The 10,371-nt window shown below is 49.9% G+C and overlaps 1 protein-coding gene across 1 annotated transcript in view; it reads left to right on the top strand.

The window, feature by feature from the left end:
* SFRP1 (secreted frizzled related protein 1) overlaps positions 1-10,371 on the top strand; it is a 24,675-nt gene that overhangs the window by 1,865 nt on the left and 12,439 nt on the right. The gene's annotated exons all lie outside the window — the stretch shown is intronic.

Genomic DNA, 10,371 nt, shown 5'->3' on the forward strand with positions numbered 1-10,371 from the left:
CGGGCGGCGCCGCTCCTGCAGCTCTGTCCCCGCTGCCGCCCGGTAACCTTTGCCCAGAGAGCTCCGGTCCGGGCGGCAGCGAGGGCGGCGGTGCCTCAGGCTGAGGCAAGGCCGGGAGCTGCCGTGAGGGCAGCAGAGAGGTCAGAGAAGGCAGGGCTGTACCGGTGGGAGCTCATCCTTCTGGACCCGTCCTTCAGGAGGGGCCCTTGGGCTGCTCGTGCTGACGGTGCCCCTCTGCTCCTGCTGAGAGCTGTTAAAAAGAAGTTAAAAACTGTTGTAAAATAGTTGATAGATCCTTAAGCATGTACTCTCAGTTTGGTTATTTTATTGTAAAAGGGGTTAAAAGGGAAATCCAGTACTCAAGGTACCAGAGCACACCTCAGTAAAGTGCACCACGAGCCAGCCTGGACAGAACTGTCATGGGCAAATCGAGTGCCTTAAACCTGCATGCAAAGGAAGGATCCAAACAGAAACCAATCCAAAGGGACAAACAACAGGATAAAAAGGGGCTCCTGACCCACTGAATTGTGCTGCTCCATTGGGGCCATCGCTGCTGAGCAGCCCCAGCGCTGCAGCATCCTCGAGGGAACGCTCCTGCTCAGCCTGGGCCCCCTTGCTTTAGGCCTTTCTTTTTTTATAATAAATGCTGAAACCACTTTAGTACCAGGAGCCTGCTCTCGTTTTTATCACAGAGACTCAGCTCTGCTGCCAGTTTTTACCTGTCTGGGAGGAACCCAGGACCTTCCCCAAACAAAACAAGCCAGCCAGGACAGAACTGTAATGGCCAATCAAGGCCTAAAACCTTCATGCAGATGAAGGATCCCAAAAGAAACCACCAAAGGGTTGGAAAACCAATCCAAGGGTTGGCACATCGCTGCTGAAAAGAAAACCCAGCATCCTCAATGGGAGCACTCCTGCTCTGCCTGGGCCCCCTTGCTTTAGGCCTTTCTTTTTCTTATAATAAATGCTGAAATAATTTTAGCATCCTGTTCCCGTTTTTATCAGAGCCACGGGCAAATCCAAGGTGTTGAGCAGCCACTGACCCCTGGGTGTGTTTTCCAGCCTGACCAAGCACAGACACTTGTGGTTCTTAGAGGAGACAGACACTTTGAAACAGAGTCTTTCAGTAGAGATGCAAGAGGACAAATCAAATTCACAGATGTGGCTGAGATTGGGAGATATGCTCACAAAACCAATTTGTGTCATTTTATGGGCTTGAAAGATTCTAAGTCAGAGGTCCCTGTATGGTTTGAATTAGGTTGGGACAGGGGTATTCTGGAAAGGCAGATCTGGAGAAATTTTTATTCAGGCCGTTTGAAATTGAGTAGGGGCCATGCAGCATTTCTGTAATAAATAAAATATTATTCTCTCTTAAATAAAATATTCCAGAACACAAGCTTCCACATGACAAAAAAAATTATGAATACCTGAAAATGGATATATCTATTTGTAGTATTTTTATATTATAAATGTAGTAAATATATATATATATATGTATATATATATATAATATAATTGTAGTAAATATTCAGGAATAGGATGTCATATGTGTATCAACAGAGAAAGTGAGAATTTCAAAGGGTGCTGCTTTCAAAAGAAAAACTAAAAAAAAAAAACAACATAAGGAAGATCTAAGTAGCACAAAAAAATGAAGTGATTTTTTTTTTACTCTATCAGTCAGTGCTATCAACAAGGTTATCAGTTTTATTGTCGGAACAGGAGCAGGACTGCAGGGCTTGGCAGTGGCAGCTCCATGTCCTGACAGCTCAGGTGACCCCGCTGGGATGTCCCAGCCCCCTGCCATGCGTGGGGCTCCCCAGGCACCCCAGATTGTGCTGACTGTGAATCAGGCAAGCAGCAGCTCCTTCCTGGGCTGCCTGGAACCCTGACACCCTTCCTCCAACACAAGGAGCCACCCAGACCCAAACCCGAGGGCTCTGCAATGCCTTTTGTGCCCTGCAAGCCACAAACAGCAAGAAGACCTTGGCAGCAGTGAGTTAGTTAATGGTTGGACTCAGTGATCCTCGAGGTCTTTTCCAACCTCGGTGATTGTGTGATTCTGAGGCTATTTCGGCAGAGGGATAAGCCCCTGGCTCCCACTGCTGAGCTCAGCTGCCAGAAAAGTTCCCCGGGAAGTAGCACAATCTTTGTTTGGTCATTAAAGCAGAAAAAGAGAGAGGGAATCTTAGGAAATGCTTGAAACGATTAGGTGATCTTAACTCTAAGGAGCTAAACAAATGCAAAGCAATTCCCCCCTCAGCCCCTCGTGCTGCTGTAGAATGTAATCTCATTTCTAAACACACAATTACAGAAAATAAAAAGAAAAGAAAAGAATAATTAATTTCTGCTTCCTCATGCAAATCCTCTGACCAATCATTTAGGGATCAGGGGCAATTCAGCTTCTTGTGCAAATTCCAAACTGAAGGCCTGAAAAAAAAACAAGTGAATGGATTTACTTTTCTAAGAACCAGAATTAACAAAGGTTCCATTTTCCATGGTTATGTGCCTGGCCAGACAGCCCTTGCTGACAAGCTCTCAAAAAACATGTGTTGGCCTGTTGAAAAGGCCCCAGTGTTGACTGACAGACAATTGAAGTGACAAATTGTTTCATTGTACTTGGCAGGGAGAGCGCTGTATTAGATAATTATGGCGAGGAGGGAAGCGACAGGTCACAGGTCAGAAGACACGTCTGACCCTGTTTTCTGAAAGCCCTGAAAGGAGCCCATGCCCTTCAGGGAGAGCAGCGTGATGCTGGGGCTGCTTCTCCTTCCGCTGTGCTGATTAGGAGCAAAGGAAGATGGAGCGGGGATGAGCTGGCTCTGTTCTTGCCCCAGTCGTGGCTCCCAGGACGGGTGTGTGGCTCCCAAGATGGTTGTGTGGCTCCCAGGACAGTTCTGTGGCTCCCAGGATGGGTTTGTGGCTCTCAGAATAGATGTGTGTCTCCCAGGATGGATGTGTGGCTCCCAGGATGGGCTCCCAGGATGGATGTGTGGCTCTCAGAATGGATGTGTGGCTCCCAGGATGGGTTTGTGGCTCCCAGGATGGGCTCCCAGGATGGATGTGTGGCTCTCAGAATGGATGTGTGGCTCCCAGGATGGGTTTGTGGCTCCCAGGATGGGCTCCCAGGATGGATGTGTGGCTCTCAGAATGGATGTGTGGCTCCCAGGATGGGTTTGTGGCTCCCAGGATGGGCTCCCAGGATGGATGTGTGGCTCTCAGAATGGATGTGTGGCTCCCAGGATGGGTTTGTGGCTCCCAGGATGGGCTCCCAGGATGGATGTGTGGCTCTCAGAATGGATGTGTGGCTCCCAGGATGGGTTTGTGGCTCCCAGGATGGGCTCCCAGGATGGATGTGTGGCTCTCAGAATGGATGTGTGGCTCCCAGGATGGGTTTGTGGCTCCCAGGATGGGCTCCCAGGATGGGTTTGTGGCTCCCAGGATGGATGCGCAGCTCCCAGGATGGATGTGCAGCTCCCAGGATGGGTGTGTGACTCCCAGAATGGGTGTGTAGCTCTCCAGCAGCACCCACCACCCCTTAATAAATAAAAATAATAACTAAATAATAAATAAACCCACCACCCCTTATGAATAAAATGGCTCCAGGGGCCCGCAGCATGGGCAGCTGCCTTCACTGCCACCTTTTGAGCAGCACCAGACCCCTGGGAGCACCTCAGCAGTCCATGTTCTGAACTGGCAGGAAAAAGCACCAAGAAAAGGCCCTGAGTCCTGTCCCTTGGACAGTTGGGCACCTTCTTTTGCCAGCCTGCAAACAGCAGCAAGACCAGCCCAGCCCTGCTGGTCCTGCTGGTGTTTTTTGCAGGCTACAACAGAGTACAACTAATGGTTATTGCAGCTTCTCTCCTGCCACAGAAATAAAATATGGCATGGAATCACAGCACAGCTACTCCATTGAGAGCAATGCTACACTGAGTAATACCAATAATTCAAAACAGATGAGCCAAAGGCTGGAGCACTATGGGCTCAGTATCCCAGTCTGCCCTGACCCCTGGAATTCGCTGAAAGTTACCTTGAGACTCGCCAGAACTCTTTTGTAACTTCTGTGAGGGTTATTTATTGCAAAGTCATAAATATTTGCTATGGATTTTCTCCATCAATCTACAAAATGAATTAGGTTAGAAAAAAAATGTATGTACTTGGATTTTGGGCATGTGTTTCCCAGGCAGGGGAGAAAGCATTGGATCTCCATTGTGTAGAAGACAGGCTGCTGCAGAGCTTTGGGCTCTGCTGCCTGCACTAATTAATTCCCTTCCACAAACAGTTTAAAATGCACAGTACAGTTGAGAAAGGGGGAAGGGAGGGAAGAGATTCTTCTTGAAATCTCTTTTAAAATATTTCATAAAATTATTTATGGGGAAAGGAAAATTCTGTTTCCCTCTCGTCCCTCCCAGACACCCTGCCAGTCCATTAAAACCCTGAAACTGAGAGGCAGCATGTTGTGCCCCAGGGAATCAGCCTTAAGTCAAAGTCTACCTCAGAAGCCAGCACTGGCAGCTGGATGTGGGGATGGAAGGAGAGTGCCCAGGCTCCTCTCTCTTTCCATCCCAAGGCAAAACTGTCTTGGGGCAAAGCCACCCCATTTTCTCCCTGTTAAAAAGAGGAGGGAGAGCAGGACTTGCCTTGCCTTGCAGGTATTTCTCTTAACAAGTTTTTATTCAGAAAAGCACTTAAATGAGACCTTAATGTGAGGATACTACAATAGAATTTGAGCACAGGTGGATGCTGTACCTGGTGGTGAGGGGTGACAGTGAAAAGTGGGGGAAGTTCTTCCCCCAGAGGTTGGTCAGGCACTGAACGGGCTCCCCAGAGCAGTGGCCCCAAGCCTGCCCCAAGCAGTGGCCCCAGAGCTCAAGTGTTTGGACAACGCTCTCAGCCACAGGGTGGGATCCTCAGGCACATGAGCAGGGCCAGGAGTTGGACTTTGATGATCCTTGTGAGTCCCTTCTAATTAAGCCTCCAGGATCCTGCACCTTTTCAACCTCTGTCAGGTGCCTGCAGGGCCCTGGCAGCCTGTGTGTGCAGAGAGCAATTCACACACAGCCAGCGAGTCCTGCACTCCTCTGGCTGCTCATCCTGCCACCAAAAGCTCCTGAAAAGCTTTGCATGAATGAGCTGATCCAGCTTTGTTTCTGCTCCCATGGTTTGCCCTTTACCCTTTGGCCTTTGCCCAGCTCTGTGGCCACAAGAGCAAGGGTCTGGCCACAGATGACTGCACAGCTGCCCAGATGTTTATTGTGCATGGCACAAAGAGCCACGCTGGGGGCTCACCAGCAGCAGCTCCTGCTGCTCCTCACCCCATGCTCAGTAGAACACCAAACCCAGCATTTTTTCCTGAGAGCTGAGGCTGTTTAGCCTGGAGAAGAGGAGGCTCAGAGGTGACCTTATTGCTCTCTACAACTTCCTGAAGGGAGCTTGGACACAGGTGGGGTTGGTCTCTGACAGAACCAGAGGACACAGTCTCAGGCTACGTCAGGGAAAGTATCACAGAAACACAGAATCCCAGAATGATGAGGTTGGAAGAGACCTCTGAGATCATCCAGTCCAACCTGTGCCCTGACACCTCACCCAGACTATAGCACCCAGTGCCATGTCCAGGCTTTTTATAAACACATCCAGAGATGGTGATTCCACCACCTCCCTGGGAAGAGCATTCCAGTGCTTTATTATTCTTTTGGTGAAAAATTTCTTCCCAATATCCAACCTGTACCTTCCCTGGGTTAGCTTGAGACTGTGTCCTCTGGTTCTGTCAGTGCTGCCCGGTGGAAGAGACCAATAGGTTGCCTACCAGAGTAGCAGGAAAAGCTGAGAGAGGGAGCATGGCAGGAGGAGCTTTTTGCTCAGTCAATGATTTACCAGATGTGTACACTGTACTAAAGACTTGTAAACATACTTTAATGGCCAGCTGTAAATCCAGGCAGTAGCAGTGCCAGCTTCATCTCCATCAGATGTGTCTTAAGAACAGCAGAGGAAGGGCTCTGAATCACTTTGTGGCAGGCTCTGTCAGCTCTGCAGTTATGCATGTAAATAAAAGAGCCAATGTCCTCAGGTCAAAAATTATTTGAGTGACATGAAAGGTTTTATGACCAGCAACTTCTCCTTTGCTGGGTTCCCTGCAGTCTTCCACAGAGGGCACCTCCAGAAGGTTTCTGGGTTTCTGTCCCAGTGCCCCAAGTGCGTGGCTGTGTTTTCACTGACTGTGCTGGAAGTCTCTTTTGTTAATCACTGAAGCACAGCGTCATTAGTGAGAAGTGCAGAGTGTACACAAAGAGGAACTTGCCAAATCACTAATAAGCAGAAACTCCATCCATCTTAATGAGACAGGGTTAAGAAAATAGCAACCTAGAATATACACAATGGAGCCTTTCCAATCTGCTTATTTACTCCTGTTAGAAAGTAGCTCTGAACTCCATCTCTGGTCCAGCTTGGAGACTATCACATGGTTTCCAAACCACAGATATCTTATGCTCTTGCAAATCATTTAGCATGAGAAGGATAAATAAATAAGTAGACAGAAGGATAAATAAATAAATGGCTCAAAAATTTTTAGAGGGAAGCGAGCAGATAGGATTGCTGAAGAGCAAGAAGCATGAGGAGATATTTCCTCATGGTGGGCTCCTGTTCCCTTCCTTTGGGGTCCTCACAAAAGCAGCTGAGGGTCCCCATGTTCTCAGCCAGCACGAGGCCACTCTTGGGCCAAACCCTCCATCAGGCCAGCCCAGCAGTGTGGTTTATACCTCCCCAGTGACTTGCAGCACTTCCCCAGGTTACTCTGGCAAGCCAGAAGGGGTTTGCACCCACACCAACATGCCTGCACACCTGTGCTCCCCAGCCACATTTTTCTTTTGTTGGGTAAGGAATGACTTGCAGTGCCTTTCACGCGTGCAGCTTGGCTGCTGCTGTTTTATTGAACACCAGCACTTGCTGTATGTTATTCAGGCAAACTTTATATGTGCCACAGACCCTCTCAGCAGCCTGCACCTGGTCCAGGGCAAAGCTGAGCCTTGTGGAGAAGAATGTGCTGTAATGCAGCAAGTTATTACAGGATAAATATTTATAAGCCCCTGTAAACATTTGCCATCGGTTCCCTCCTGGGACTCGGGGCAGACGGTCAAGAGTTTCACCAGCGCTGAAGGCATTTGCTCTTGCAGTCCTTTATATGTTAGCTAGTAAATCTGTAGTTGGTCATGTGTAGTTATAGCATTTATTGGTGCTAATTTCACACAAACAGGAGACATCAGCTGGAATTGTTGCGTGCCTTGATGCTGGCCCTGCTGCTGGCCAGCCTTTGGTGAAGGTGTCTCCTGCAGCCCCAGGGGCACTGGGCACCTGGCTGAGGCACCAGACTGAGTCCCCACAGCTGCAAAACCTCCTTGTGCAGGAGGTTATCATGGGGGTTGTCCTTATCATGGGGTGAGGGAGTGTTCCTGGCTGCATCAGTGTTATTGGAGTCTTGGAGCAATCTGCTGAGAAAACCAGAAAACAAACATGGCAAAACCAACATCCTCCTCGGGGACTGACCCTGGCAGGTCTTGGTGGGCTGAGGGGGGGTCTAACCTAAAGCAAATATTCCCTGGGGGTGTCCAGGTGCTGTCCTGCTGCAGGGGTGGCATGGTGGGCTCTCCATGTAGGGACATGGTAGGTGGGCTGCCTCTGCTGGTGCGTCCCATCTGACAGTGTGAGCCCTGGGACAGGGACTGCGGGCATCCCTGTCCCTGTCCCTGAGTTTGTCTCATCTCCCCCATCCCTGCTGCCTCTGCTGGGGCTGAGATGGGGCTAATGCAGTGGTGGGAAACTGGAGAAGAAATGCCAGGGCAGGCAAGGCCGTGACTCCTCCATGCCCTCAAGTGCAGGCATAAAACAATGAGCCCTGGGCAACAGCACTCGCTGCATGGGAGTCTTTGGGGGCTCCACTTTGCTGCTCATGCACGAAAGCCAGTCATTTGGCAAAAATCAGCTCAGTTAGCAGGCTTTGTTCATAAAGAGCCAGGGCCTGAATGGACTCAGGGCTAATATATTCTATTATCCCATCCATGCCTGCCTGTTTCCCCAGGGCAGCATGCAGGGAAAGGCGCATTCCAGCACCAGGTGGCCAGGGCAGAGTGTGCCCAGTGTGGGCAGGGAGGATGGGACAGGTGGGACAACACCAGTGCCAGCAGCACGGGGACATGTCCCCTGCCACCTGCCCTGTCACCCCCGAGCACACAGCGCAGGGGACACGGAGCAGAGCGGGATGCTGAGCTGCAGATGAGGGCAGGGTGCCTGGTCCTGCAGGCTGCTGGGATGAACAATGGAGCCAGAAATAGGCACGGTTAATTGGGCTGGGCTTTTCACAGGGCAGGAGAGGTCTTGGGACAGCCAGAATGGTGTGTGGTGCAAAGCGTCTCGTTATTCAATAAGAAAATGTTAGCCCCTGTGGGAAAGGCAGCAATAAATGGCTATGACATTAGAGACAAGGCAGAGATTTAAGAAGCAGTGGGCTACATAATTATGAAGGGAAATGGCTGCACAGGCTTCACTCAGGAAAGTTCATGTGCAGTCTGGAAGAGGTCTGTTGGAAGAGCAGCCCTTCTTGGGCAGCTGCTTTCTAAGAGGTCTTATATCATAGCAATTTAGTGGCCTAGACTAGAGTTGGCATTTTCATTAGGTTTAGGTTTTTTCCCTCCTTCTCCCTGATTTCTTATATTTTTTAAATTAAAAAAATGGTTTGCCAGCAATTGTATTTGCTGCTCAATTGTATTTCAATTTAAAATTTACTCTTGGTTTCCCATTCAGGCACTGTTGTCATGAATGAATGTGGATGTCAGCCACAGAAGAGAGAAGGCAGCCAGCAAAGACCTTCCCTGAGCCAAGTTCAGGAACTGTCCAGACCATGCATGTGGTCAGATTTAGCAGCCAAGGCGTGCTGAACTGCAGCTTTCCTGCTTGGATCAAGAGCTGTGGACTGTGGCAGGCTCAGCAGCTACTGTTCAGTGAAACCCACTGATCAGGGTGGGATGCTCCAGGATACACGTCCCTGGGGTGACCATGACAGCACATTTACCTGCTGCCATGTGCTAATTGCTGACCTGCAGATAACTGGAATCCTGACTGTAGTTTTGTTGCAGTGTTACTGCTGGTGCCTTTGGAGAACTCTCCAGCTTTTGAGCAAGAGTTTCCCAAGAGCTCACCTTGCCTGCCTGTGATATTCCTATTGCATCCATCCTGGAACAGAAGGATCCTAGCATTGCCAAAGTCAAACACACCCATTGCTGCTCTGCAAACAGAGAGGCTCTGAGACTTTCCTGTGATCTTACATGGAAAATGAAGAGGCACTGGCACAGTTTGGTTCCCAACCAGAGACTTGTGCCCATGGATGTAACACCTGGGTGCAAGTCAGGATGCCTGAATTACACTTGTTTCCTGGGACGCAGCACTATTTTCTAAATTCTCAAAATGAGATGTTTCAGTGTTTCTAAACTACTTTTGGTAAAAGCAGATTCGATTCTGTCAGAATTTCTCAAGGAATGAGAAGTCCATTTTGCAGCTGTTTCTCGGTACAAGCAGTGATCACTGCTTTGCCGTCATTTCCTGAGCTCAAGAGGCAGGAGAGAGCCCGCTCCATCCAAATGCCTCTTTTGCTCCGGGTCCCTCGTTTACCGCTAAATTCTTCACTTCATTAGTGCTGCTAACTGGCTGCTCTGTTCTGCTGGCCCTCAGGTGAAAGTGGCTCTTTCAGCCTTCCAGGCTGCAGAGCCTCTTCCATTTACCTCTCAATGAGGTGTAGTTCCTGTTTTAAGTAGTACAAGTTGTTCGAGCCGAAGGCAGCAGCAGGAAGGGGAGCTTTGGAGGATCCCAGAGGAGAGAGAGAGCTCAGTGCCCTGTAGGCACACAGGGGCAGAGAACTGCTCAGTGGCCAGATGTGCACAAGGATGAGACAGCTTCTCCTGCCTGGCCTGCACCCAGGGGCATCTCTGTTCTGCCCCTCACCTGTGCTGGCACCTGGGCAGCCCCACGGCCTCCATCCTCCTCCTCCCGGCTTTGGACCTTGCAAGCCCCGAGGAGCACAGCAAGGTAAGGGTGGAGGAATAGGGAATGCAGCTCCTGCTCCTCCGGCACATCTGCAACAGGGCGCCCTTTACAGAACAGGGCCCCTTGCTCTCTCCTGATTTTTGTTTTGTTTAGTTGCTTTTTGTTTTTTTTTTTTCTTTGAATGTCATAGTTTCTGCTGGAATTTGTTCTGCACGGTCCAGTACAGGTTCACAGAAATATCTGCAGCCTCGGACCGGGACCTCCCAGCGCCGCCCCGGCTTCAGAGACCTGGAACGGCTCCGGGGGGCTCGGGCTGCGCACCGGGGCTGCGGCCGAGCGGAGCTA

The sequence above is a fragment of the Geospiza fortis genome, unplaced genomic scaffold (assembly GCF_000277835.1).
Source record: "Geospiza fortis unplaced genomic scaffold, GeoFor_1.0 scaffold417, whole genome shotgun sequence".
Classification (NCBI taxonomy): domain Eukaryota; kingdom Metazoa; phylum Chordata; class Aves; order Passeriformes; family Thraupidae; genus Geospiza; species Geospiza fortis.